At 45.8% G+C, this 13,471-nt stretch overlaps 1 long non-coding RNA gene across 1 annotated transcript; it reads right to left on the bottom strand.

Moving 5' to 3' along the window:
* Positions 1-248: 248 nt before the first annotated feature.
* Positions 249-1,864, bottom strand: LOC124677603. Its single transcript, XR_006994139.1, has 3 exons — positions 1,471-1,864; positions 1,290-1,373; positions 249-1,197 (listed from the first exon to the last, which is right to left on the bottom strand). It is a non-coding gene; the product is annotated as an uncharacterized LOC124677603 (long non-coding RNA).
* Between the last annotated feature and the right edge of the window lie 11,607 nt (positions 1,865-13,471).

Below are 13,471 nucleotides of genomic sequence, written 5' to 3'. Positions count from 1 at the left end.
CAGGGCCGTTCCTGACTGTTCAGGGGCCCTAGGGCGAGGGAGAAGAATAGGCCCCCTCCGTTTGAACTTATAAAATTTAAAAGTAAATAAGATTGTTTTTATTTCGCTTGAAACCCAACCGTTTACAGATGTTTCATCAGAACAATATGATACCAGTTGGCTGACCCACGATGAAAAATTCGCTTAGATGTATAGTCTTAGGTTCTTAGCAAAGCTAGAACAAGCTAAACCAACAGGATAGTCCAAATTTCGTTTAGCTAGATATTTAATTATGGCTATAATTCTTAATAAAACTTGTCGTAGACGTTCTTTCTCCTTTGCAATGTTTTGCTGTAACTCTTTATCAATGGTTTCATTTTTGTTCAATCTCATTCTTAACTCATTCCATTTGTTCATATTAGTAATGTGCTCAGCACTATTCTCATGCTCCTTGAGCCTTTCACTAAGGTGCTTCCAATCTCTCGTTCCATCGGTTGCTAACGAACTTTTGTTGTTAATAGATCTAAAGAGCTTACAACAGAAGCAATACACTTTGTTGACATGTTTTGAATAAACCAACCATTTTCTATCATGAACCTCACCATTTATTAACTTTCTAGAATAATAAGCATATGAAAAATGTCTAGATATTTTATCTGGAGGGAATTCAAGATTTTTTTCTCTTATAGGGCCCTTTTCCACTAAAATATCCCTTGACTTATTATCAAAACTATCCCAGTATCTCGGGTCATAAATATCAATGCCAAATTTTGGTTGCTCATCAACATTCAAGGTTTCTGTATCAGGTGAACTATCTAAGTTTTCATGCCCACTCAAATTATTACCATCAGTATTATTATCATTGCCCTCCTCTACAAATTCGTTGGGTTGCTCCTGAACACAAACTAAGGCCCATTCCTCAGAATTCCTTGAAGAAGATGCATTAGATTTGAAAAATTTGTCGATCGATCCTTTTTGAGATTGAATCAACGCATCTACCCTTTTTCTTTTTTTCTTTTTTTCGCAACCAGATAAATACTTTCTAGATGACATAGTACCACACAAATTTTAAAAATAGTACTAGAATTAGTTTAGCTGAGGAATGACAGCACCTCGATTTTACATGAAGAGACAGAGATAGCACCAAGAATCCATCTACGAAACCTTCATGTCCGACCGTCCGAGTCAACACTCAACAAAAAGAGATGTCCAAAACTCCTAAAAATAAAAACTCGTCAAGGTTAGAAATTTAGTACCAAATAGGCCTGAGTAACAAAGTAAAATCAAGCAAGAAATTGAGGAATTCTTACAGAAAAGGATGAATCGGTTGGCGATTGGCTAGGTGACTAGATCGGAAATGAACTCCGAAATCCTTTCTCCAATCTTGCGATGAACTGTTTGAAAATGAGATTTTGCGTGAGTGAATTAGTACATTGTCTGGTGTAGGTGCTATTTATAATGAGGGAAAGGGGAAAAATCTGGAAGACTCACCTCGTGTGTGACTACCAACGGCTATACGGAAGAATTTCCCGGAGAACCGTTGTAAAATTGATGAATTTGAGGGAGATCTGATCCTGATTTCTTGACATTTGGGGGCGGCCTCCTCCACCATTGACGCCACAAAGAGCAGGCAATCAGGAAGGGGATTGAGGGAGGCAGGGAGCTGCAGCGGCGACGTTGATTTGGGGAGAGAAATAAGAGCGAAACACTGATTTGTGCGGGGAGTAATGGAGTTGACAAAACAGAGATGGAATCCCTTGCGTGATTGCCTCCTTGCTGCCTTCTTGGGCTTGGCTTGCCAATTTAATACAGGGTTTTCTCATTATCCTAGTATACTACATATACATACATACATGGGAGGGGCCCCTACGTCTTGGGGGCCTTGGGCGGTCGCCCTGGCTGACCAGGCCCAGGAACGGCCCTGGTGACACGGGGAGATAAACCTGTGGTAGTACGGGTGGGATCTCGGCCGCGTTGCGAGCTAGGGAGAGAACTTTGTATCTACGAGATGGAGCAGACCACGATCTACGGCATCCATTGCTAACCCTAGGCTCCAAGAAAATGTAGGTGGTGATTTACAGTACGACTCAGACATGGATCGCTTCTAGAACCACGACTGAGACATGGATCGCATCTAATGTAACGCAACTCCCTTGTATGTCCATGCATGCTACGATACCCACATGCCTAATATAAATACCAGCGCCTCCTCTCCGACAACCATCAACCAAAGCCCGCAAGTCCACAACCAACGCCTCCGGCCAACATCCGCTGCCTCCCCACGGAACCACCATGAAGTTTACAGCGGCCATCATCTGTCTCTTCGCCCTTGCGCTCAATGGTACGTGTCTGTACTCAGTTCCCATCTCCCAGTAGCCGCTCTTGTACGTTGGTTGATACCGCGTATGTGCACTTTGAGTATTGATGATGGATTGGTCAGGGGATCTTGTATTGCTAGCAATGAATGGCTATCTTGTCGTTGCTCTTTTGCTCGCTAGATAAGCATATGTTGTCTCTAATTTCTGGAGTGATATTTACTCTCCTTGGCATATGTTTACACAGCTGCTCGAGTGGAGTCTCGGCGAGATCCTGATGATCGTCCAGAGTTCCGCCACCTCTTCGTCTTTGGTGACTCCTTTGGCGACAACGGCAACACTCCGAAGCCACGGAGGAATCCCTTCTTGGGCGCCGCCGCGGTCACCAAGAAGTCACGCCAATGGTTCTTCCCCTACGGCTCCTTCACTGACGGCCGCGATCACCCCACCGGCCGCTTCTCTAATTACATGGTCCAATCCGATCTCGTTGGTACGTCTTATATATGTGTATTTTCTTGCCATGCTAGCTACTTTTTATGTACTCAATCTAAGAAATTGTATTGTGCATTCCAATAATTGCTGGAAATTGCTTGACGATTGCAGCAAAGATCATGGGGCTGGACATAGCACCTCCCGCATACATGCTCACGGAGAAGGACACGTGCGACAACGCCGGAATGACCTTCGCAGTCGGCGGCGCCGGCGTGTTCCAGGTGCCGAACAAGGTGGCCACCCTCGGCGACCAGGTCGACACTTTCGAGTCCCTCATCGCGGACGGAACCATCTCCAAGAAGCGCCTCAAGCACTCGGTCGCTCTCATCGCCATCTCCGGCAACGACTACGCGTCCATCGGCGCGGAACGCTTCGACCCCAACATCCACGCTTTTGTCACGAACGCCACGATCCATGATTTCATCAAGAACGTGACGAGCGAGATCACAGCCAATGTGCAGCGGCTGCAGGAGATGGGGGTGACCAAGGTTCTCGTCAACAACCTTCCGCCTATCGGCTGTGCGCCATCACAGACCGTGCCGAACAACTTCGACGAATGCGACAAGGGAGGCAACCACTATGCGTCGGTCCACAACAGTGACCTGAAGAAGCTACTTAGGGCGATGGACGGCGTGCAAATTGTTGATCTCAACGCTGCCTTCACCAACATCATCAATCCCGCTAAAGGTACATTGTACATCAGTGCAAAACTGCACATTACTTGCTAGTTCCATTATCGCATCCTAGCTTGAAATTTACATAATCAATCAATCGGTTTGATGTATATGTGTAGGAGAAAAGACGGAGGTGTCAACCTTCTTTGAAGAGAAGCTAGCCCCGTGCTGCCAGAGTATGGATCCAATGGGATACTGTGGTCAGATGGGCGAGTCGGACTCAGACATCCGTTACACACTTTGCGACAACGCCGACAAGTATTTCTATTGGGATGACATGAATCCTACACAGGCCGGATGGGAGACTGTCATGGAGCAATTGGAAGACCCCATCAAGAAATTCTTGGAGCTCAATTAGATCTCTAGATAGCCGTACATAATTAGTCTTTAGAAGGTTTTAGCTAGGTTTTGAAAATTAATTTATTGGTGCCACGTCTATTTCGTTTAGCAAGTTAGGTTTTAATCTGTGCAAGACTTTTGATTTGGAGAGCAACCCGTTCGATAATGTTTCATAAATTATATTTTGCACCTGAATTTACTTTTATTTTGAAAAGGGAAAAATTGCCCGCCTCTACATCTATCATTGCATTGTTCCAGTGTTTATTACAAAGAGTTGCATCTCACGGATAACATTAAGTTGAATCATGAATCAACCACTTAAACAAAGCTAATAACACAAAGCTCCTTGACATCAACATGTTATTCTGAAAACCTTTTGTATCCTTAGTCTTCATATATTAAATTAGTTCTCAGCGTATTATAATTTCTTCAAAATCCGTTGGGAAAACCCTCAGGAGGGGTGGCTGAAATGTAATATTAACGCAAGCTTCTTAGAAAGCCAGAAGAAAGGTAATTTGGGCACGTTCTTGCGATACCTTAATGGTGCAGGTATTTGCTTTGCATGGGGTGTCAGTCCACATTGTTGGTCAACTGCCATGGGGGAAGGAACTGCTTGTCTACAAGGGTTAGAGGTATCTCTACAATATTCCTCGGAGAATCTGGTCATCGACTATTCCGCTGTTATGGAAGCTTTTAATGATGAAAGCATAAACATGGCTGATCTGTGCATTGTTGCAAAGGAATTCAGACTGAAAAAGCCTCCTGATCCCCAAGTCTCTCTAGTGAAGGTTGATAGGAATTGCAATATGGTGGTGCATGCTTTATGTCAGATGAGTTGTAGAAAGTTGAGTAGTGGTGTGTTTTTAAATATGCTTCTGAAAAGATGGTAATAAAAAAAATTATTGATTAATTAATACAATACCACTTTCCAAAAAAAATTAAATATAGTGCTTACTGGAGCTTCGAGTGGATTCCGTTTGTTAAGTTGATCTAGGTTCTTTCTTCTTAAGATTGCACATTTGCTAGCATTGTTGCGTGAATTGTTTAGCAGACAATCCGTGAAGATTTGATAATGGGAAGCATCCTTCACTGCCTCAAATTGGGACTTTGTCAACTATTAGAAATACTCGGCCAAGACCAAAAAAGTATACACAACAATCAAAAAGGTCACCAACAAATGTCTTATTGGCAAATAGGCTCCGCACGTGCGGCCCAGGGCATCAAAGGGAGGTCCTATTGACGCGCTTATTATTGGTGAACACCGTCAATGCATCACGGGCTGAGTCCCGTTGTTATCAGCGCTGCTTGGCATCGATTCACGGCCTCTATCATCGTCTAGACTGTGTTTACCACCATTCGTGCTCGTCCACTCCCATTCTTTCATGGCCTCAGACATTCCTCTACCCCCTCCCCTTCCCTCCCCGTTGTAGCTTCGGTGACCCTCCCCGCACCTTGACTCCTAAGACCCCATGGCAGGTGACCTCCCCACCACCCTAATATTCTATTCCTCGCCTCCACCGCACGGGCGATTGGTGTCGCCTGAAGGCTGCCTCAAACCTGCGTACCCATTTAAATGGATCTTTATTTTTTCTATTTTTTCTTCCTTTTATTTTATTTTTATGTTTTATTTTCATTTTACTTAATCTTTATATTTATTTTAATATTTTTAATTTAAAAATGACTATATTTTGAAGAAAAAACACAAAATTTTGGAAAATATTTTAAGGCATTTGGAAAAATTGTTCATGATGTTTGAACAACATGTTCATGGGGTTCTAAAATATGATCATCGTGTTCATCAGATTGAAAAAATGTTCACATTATTAAAAAAATACTTAATATGAATTAGGAATATGTTTACATGATTAAAACTGATTACAAGAAACCAGGAAATCCTCCAAATGGGCAGGCCCAAGCCACGGACAACGGGAAAATGGGATTAAACCGTTTAACCTTGTCTTCTTCCTTCCCGATCATCGTCTCCTAGCTAACGGGCGAGACCCACGATTCCGCGCATGGACGTCAGCTATGGAGTTAACCCTACAATCATCAAGGGTGCACCTACTCATCGTTATTAGCGGGAGTTAGCACGCATCGCCTGAAGGCAATCCCACATGGGCCGGCCCACTAGTTGTTCATTTGGTTCAAAAGAATTACTCCCTTCGACCCACATGGGCGAGCTTGGGCACATGACAACTGCGGGAGAGCTCCAACAGAGGGCATCCATGGCGAGGTCCAGCAAAGGTGAGATGCATCTTTGAATTCCTGGCAAGCTCCAGAATTTGGCCCTAAGAAAATTCCCTTCTTGGGACTTTTTTTTAGAGAGGCATGAGAATTTTACAAAGTGGTCCAAATGTATAACCCTTCTAACATTCTGCCATGTCAATGATGATAGTGGGATCTGTTGTCAGATTCCTTGCTGATGACCCACAAGTATAGGGGGTGTATCGTAGTATCTTCGATAAATAAGAGTGTCGAACCCAACGAGGAGCAGAAGGTATTGACAAGCAGTTTCGATGAAGGATTCACTGTAAATGCATATGTTGCCTGCCAAAACACACCGGCGAGCAGCGACGAGCAACACGAAGAGCCGGGAGGCTCCCAGAGCTGCTGGTGGGCCCTGGTCCCTCGGGCACACGTCCTGGCTGTTGCGAGGGCGTGCCACCTGACCTATACCTGGTCAGGAAGGTGATGGATTGCTTCGATTAGTTTCCTGCATGGCAGACACGTAAACATTAAATCTGAGCCTCGATCGGCTCTCAGGTTACCCTGTGAATCGGCTCAAAGAGCCGATTGACCCATGGTTTGTACTGGATCTATACCAAGTTAAATCGATCTACGATAGTCTAGGGCTTTCACCGCATAATTGGAACGTCCTACGCGTAGTTGAGCCTGGCAGATACGAAAGATAACAGAAAACTAGTCCTAGAAGAGGCCTAAAAACCAACACAGAGTCGATTCCCGGAACAACCCCTCTTGGATCGGCAAACCATACCTTACGCACTACTGGATTGTTCAACCCGTTTGCAAGGCCTAACCATGCGGATATCAAACTAATCCTTGGAGAACAAGGAACAACCATAACAGATCAGATCTACTAAATAAAGACCAAGCAAGATGCTGCCCTTACACCTAAGATAGGTGCAAAGGCAGCTAGATATTTAGGGGCAGCATAACTAAGCAAACATATCAGAAAAGTATCGATGTTAGCCCCAAAACATCTATGATAACGATATTACTCGCCATCAACAAGGCTTCGATACGAGCAACACAAAACAACGAATAAATCGATATCGCCCGGATCGCAAGATGCGATCTGGGCAGCATGACGCTTACCTTGAAGAAACCCTCGAAACAAGGGGTGGCGATGCGCCTAGATTGTGTTTGTTGTGAACGTGATCGTCCTCCTTTCTCAATAACCCTAGGTACATATTTATAGTCCGTAGACTTTCTATCTTTGGAATAAACCTAACTGTGTACGAACCAAACTCTATCTCTTAATTCTAAACTGAAACGTGATCTACCATAATCTACAGATATATGGGCAATCCAGCCCAAACTCTCGCACGAAGCCGATTCAGAAACACTTTATGTGCATATCCTCTAAGCCCATCTCAATCACGGCCCAACTCCTAACTTGGCTAAAATCCGGCGATAACACATGCCCCCTGGTTTTGGCAATAATAATTCCAAAACCACTCTGTTTTCCTTCATCGGGTTACGCGTTGCCGAGCAGAACCGCTACAGTGCCCTTCCATCATGATGCCTTGCCTTCTCAACTTCTCCGTACTGCACGATTTGACAGTTTTGGCACCGCATCCTCGAAAACCGCCACAGCATTGAATCATCTTCCACTATATCCCCTTCATTTAACCTCATCCGAGCAGTTTGCCTCCTCATCCTCTTGTTCTGCATTAGCAATTGAAACTCCCCTCCTCTGCAACCATGGACTCCTCCTCTGGCTCCTGCCCTTCGGGTCTCTCCTCCCAATCCTCCTCCTCCCGTGAGCCGACGCCGGAGTACGACCCGATAGTGGCGTACGAGGCCCTCGCCCCACTGTGGTGGGACGAGGCGGATTGGGATTTCGCCGTCAGGTCAGAGGATGATGAATCCTTGACCGACGGGGAGGATAACTTCCAGTTCCTCGTTCACGGGGAGTTGGAGGAAGAGAGCGACGACGACGTTTCCTCCTGGGGCGAGGACATCTCCTCTGACGAAGAGGATGAAACGGAGGATGACACCTCCTCCGATGAATACCCACCGGCGCAGCGCTTCTGCGCCGGGTCGGAGGACGACGACGACAACGAAGAATAAGAAGAAGCCCATGCCGACGGCTTCAGCAGCAGCGACGAAGACATCGCCGGCAGCAACGCCGATGGCGGCGAGGACGGCGACGACGAGGGCAGCGACGGCAGCGACGGTGCCGGCCCCTAGATTAGGGACTACTAGAATAGGGCTAGTAGTAGTACATTAGGTAGCAGATCTCCCTTTTGTGAGCAATCGGCTCTTATTGTAAAAACCCCTTTTAATCAATGAAGAATGCTTCTATGTCTGATTTTTCCGATTGTCAAAGTAGGTCAACGCACAAAGAGCCGATAGCAACGCATCGGTCTTTTACCATAAAACGCCAGTAAGGCCAGACTCAGATACCTATTTAGACAGGTCCAAGCGGACATTCCCCAAATTCAAACGGTAACCTGTGACCCTCGTCTAAAGGACCAAACTCAGATCCCCAATTGCCCATCGAACAGATTCAACTCGCGGCAACGCGAATCCCAGATCCCCAACCGCGCAAATTCATCTCCGCCAGCGAATTAGATGGCGGAATCGTCCAACGCCAACGCAACAGTCTCTGGCCTAAAGGTAATCTTTAACTGCCCCTCGCCATCCGAGCATAGTGTTAGAACTAATAGCAAACATCTGAATTAATGCCTTATTCCACCATTAATTTTAGGTATCAGACATTCTGTTGCCGCATCCTTCTCTTCCAAACTCTCTTTGTCTTGGCCCCCGTACTGTCGAAAGTCCTGCCCATCTGATTTCTTGCGAGGCCCATAGGATCCCCTTCGTGAACCAGAATTTAGATCTAACTTCTTGGGCCGACCGCTACGAGCCCGGCCTAACCCTCCCGAAGATTGGGTTTCCTGGTACAGTAGAGTATCCAAAACTTACCAATCCAAATGGGAAACCACAGGAATAGCCGATGCTATGTCCTTATCATTGTCTCCCCTTGAGAAGCATGAAAACCTTCTAAAAACCATCGGCTACTTCTGGTCTGATGTTCTGAACTGCTTCATGTTTGGCCACAGCCCCATGACACCAATTCTGCTAGATGTGGTAATGATCACTGGCCTAGACGTTACATCCCCCAGCCCCTCTGCTTTTATGCTGCCAAGGGTCCCTTTCAAACTCTCTTCCAAAACAGAGTGCACAAACTGGGGTGCTTACCTTCGACGCCACATGAAAAATAAAGGCCCTATAACAGAGAAAGAACACACGGCCTTCCTAAATTTCTAGTTGGAACACTTCATATTCTGTGGCCCTTCACTTGCTCCAACCAAGAATTATCTTCCCTTGGCCTATGAACTTGCCAGAGGCACCCAGCTTGGCATCGACAGAACTGTTCCTTGGAGAGGTCTATCGATATCTCCAACTAATGTCCGTCAAATTATCTTCTCAAAAAGCAGTCAAAACAGGAGGTCCCTGGTGGTTTATTCAGCTATGGGCTCAGCTGTATTTCCAGAACCATATCCCAAACTTCCCACTTTTGGCCACATGCACCTTTCCAGATCCTAACGGGAAGCAGATCTGATGCACTAGCTACGGCCAAGCCTTGTATAGCCTTCCAGGTAGTAAATTGATCCCCAAGGAAGCATCAAAGTGGTTCAGCATTCTCTTCCAAGGCCTGGACAATCCTCTCTTTTTTCCTTACATGGAATCTGAAAATTTTGAAAATCCAGTCTCCTTCGGGCTAGACAGCTTTGCCGATGACACCAGCACCCGGCAATTGTATTCCACCATGATCCGTCCCTGCTTCCTTAAAGTTGGCATGAGCACATCAAACAGAATAATCAAACCTGGTTATGAGTCCTATCAGCCGGTCGTAGCAGCCCGACAGTTTGGTCTTGGGCAGGTGTCTCCCCACTTCTTCCTCCACCACTTAACAGAGAGCAGAGCTGACTTGCCCGATCTCCTCACCGGTCAGAGGTGTTACTCTTTCTTTGATGCTCTAGCCATCCTAGTCCCTAACAACCTCTCTTTCACCTCGTCGACCGATGGTTTTGAGACCTGGTGGTCAATGTGGAAAACTCATGCCTTCAGGAGAGCTCTGGGACCGTTGCTGAAACAACTCGATGCTGAATATAATATCCCCGCAGACAGGTACTACCACTCGCAAATTTTCTTGAAGTGGCTTACAATGATTTTTATAACCTTGCTCTGTCTCCTTGCAGCAACAAGATGGTCCAGAACCTACACATGATGACGGCTCCCCTTTGAATTCTTCCCACCGGCTCCCGTGGTCCTCTTCCGCAAAAGCTCGCCACCCTTGGAAAAGGTCGTGATGCGGAGCCGACCGATTTCACCAAAATCGGCTTCCAAGAGCAAAGTATCTTCCGGGCCGCCTGCCCCCGAGCTCCAACCAAGGCGAGAACGACGGTGAGGAATGTAGCCGCCAGGAAAACTTTGAAGCGCCGGAACCCTTCTCCAGATCAAGAGAGCTTGCATGTACGTTGATCCATGCCTTGACCGATTTCATCTATCCTTATGGGCTTCTGCAAACATGCTTGTGCTTACTAACTCTTTTTTTATAGGCCTCCACCGAAGACAACTCCAGCGAGGAAACACAATCCAATCGAGGGGATTCGAGCTCGGGCAACTCTGGGAAAATCACCACGCAGAGCCAGCCCGGATTTGCCACCATTGGCTTCCGAGAAAAGGCCGGTTCCCGAACCTGTTGCCCCCCAAGCTCCAATCAAAGCGGGGCAGGGCGTGAGCACCAAGAGGACTCGAAAGGAACCGCAAGCCCCTTCATCAAACCAAGAGGCTTCAAATGTAATTACCCTCCATACTCTCCCCAGCTCATCTTTCATGCTAATCCATTGCTGCTCACATCGGCTAACCACCTCCTTTGCAGACTGATGACACTTCTAGTGGGGGAGTCGAGGAAGTACAGATGCCCTCCGCAAACCTGGATCCAGTAATCCCTGAAGGTGCCGTTGACAAGTGATACGTCTCCGACGTATCGATAATTTCTTATGTTCCATGCCACATTGTTGATGATATCTACATGTTTTATGCATACTTTATGTCGTATTTATGCATTTTCCGGCACTAACCTATTAACGAGATGCCGAAGAGCCAGTTGTTGTTTTCTACTATTTTTGGTTTCAGAAATCCTAGTAAGGAAATATTCTCGGAATTGGACGAAATCAATGCCCAGGGTCCTATTTTTGCACGAAGCTTCCAGAAGACCGAAGGAGTCACGAAGTGGGGCCACGAGGCGCCGCCACAACAGGCCGGCGCGGCCAGCAAGGGGCCCGCGCGGCCCTGTTGTGTGGGGCCCCCGTGGCGCCTCTTGACCTGCCCCTCCGCCTACTTAAAGCCTCCGTCGCGAAACCCCCAGTACCGAGAGCCACGATACGGAAAACCTTCCAGAGACACCGCCGCCGCCAATCCCATCTCGGGGGATTCAGGAGATCGCCTCCGGCACCCCGCCGGAGAGGGGAATCATCTCCCGGAGGACTCTTCACCGCCATGGTCGCCTCCGGAGTGATGAGTGAGTAGTTCACCCCTGGACTATGGGTCCATAGCAGTAGCTAGATGGTCATCTTCTCCTTATGTGCTTCATTGTCGGAACTTGTGAGCTTCCTAACATGATCAAGATCATCTATCTGTAATGCTATATGTTGTGTTTGTTGGGATCCGATGGATAGAGAATACTATGTTATGTTGATTATCAATCTATTACCTATGTGTTGTTTATGATCTTGCATGCTCTCCGTTATTAGTAGAGGCTCGGCCAAGTTTTTACTCTTAACTCCAAGAGGGAGTATTTATGCTCGATAGTGGGTTCATGCCTCCATTAAATCCGGGACGAGTGACGGAAAGTTCTAAGGTTGTGGATGTGCTGTTGCCACTAGGGATAAAACATTGATGCTATGTCCGAGGATGTAGTTATTGATTACATTACGCACCATACTTAATGAAATTGTCTCGTTGTTTGCAACTTAATACCGGAAGGGGTTCGGATGATAACCCGAAGGTGGACTTTTTAGGCATAGATGCATGCCGGATAGCGGTCTATGTACTTTGTCGTAATGCCCAATTAAATCTCACTATACTCATTATATCATGTATGTGCATGGTCATGCCCTCTCTATTTGTCAATTGCCCAACTGTAATTTGTTCACCCAACATGCTATTTATCTTATGGGAGAGACACCTCTAGTGAACTGTGGACCCCGGTCCTATTCCTTTACATCGAATACAATCTCATCGCAATACTTGTTCTACTCGTTTTCGCAAACAATCATCATCCACACTATACATCTAATCCTTTGTTACAGCAAGCCGGTGAGATTGAAAACCTCACTATTACGTTGGGGCAAAGTACTTTGGTTGTGTTGTGCAGGTTCCACGTTGGCGCCGAAATCCCTGGTGTTGCGCCGCACTACATCCCGCCGCCATCAACCTTCGACGTACTTCTTGGCTCCTCCTGCTTTGATAAACCTTGGTTTCTTTCTGAGGGAAAACTTGCTACTGTACGCATCACACCTTCCTCTTGGGGTTCCCAACGGACGTGTCGACTGCGCGCATCAAGACTGTTTTCTGGCGCCGTTGCCGGGGAGATCAAGACACGCTGCAAGGGGAGTCTCCACAATCCAATCTCTTTACTTTGTTTTTGTCTTGCTTTATTTTATTTACTTTCTTGTTTGCTGCATTATACTAAAACACACAAAAAATTAGTTGCTAGCTTTACTTTATTTACTGTCTTGCACTCTATATCAAAAAAACAAAAACAAAATAGTTACTTGCATTTGCTTTACTTATTTCAACATGTTTCCTTTTAATTTTACTGTAAAAGATATACCTGTGGGACAAGGGTCTATAATTGGAAGAGATAATATAGAAGAATTTTTCACCCATGTTAGTATGCATGAAGATCTTAAAGATATACCCCTTGCAAAAGTTGTCCCTACTTATGAAGATGCCTCTGTTTGTTTGGTACGCATGATGGAAGCTAGATTTATTAGTCTCAACCTCATGATACAACACATGTTTCTTACACTTTCTGATATGGAGCGGGGAGAGAAGAGGGATTTTGTTCTAAAAGTCTTAGTGCGAGAATTTGCGGATATAGCTAAAGAAGCTAGAAAAGTTTTTAGTAAGCATGAGAGGCTTGGTACGATCACCGATTTTAAAAGAACACTTGAAAAAATGGATATGGATAGAATTAAGTACACTAATAGTGTTAATGATGGTGGGGAGATTAAAGCACCAATACCATGTAAGCTCCTAGCGATGCATGAAGCTCTAGATGATAATTATGCTTGGCTTGTTCCTCGAAAATTTGTTTGATGAGAGTAGCAAGCCCAAGACTAATGAAAAGGGAGCCGCTGAAACTTATGTATCCAAAATACTATGCATGGTTGAGAAAACTCCAAACCCCGT

Source organism: Lolium rigidum, chromosome 7 (genome assembly GCF_022539505.1).
Source record: "Lolium rigidum isolate FL_2022 chromosome 7, APGP_CSIRO_Lrig_0.1, whole genome shotgun sequence".
NCBI classification, from domain to species: domain Eukaryota; kingdom Viridiplantae; phylum Streptophyta; class Magnoliopsida; order Poales; family Poaceae; genus Lolium; species Lolium rigidum.
This window is presented reverse-complemented; position numbering and strand designations above follow the sequence as displayed.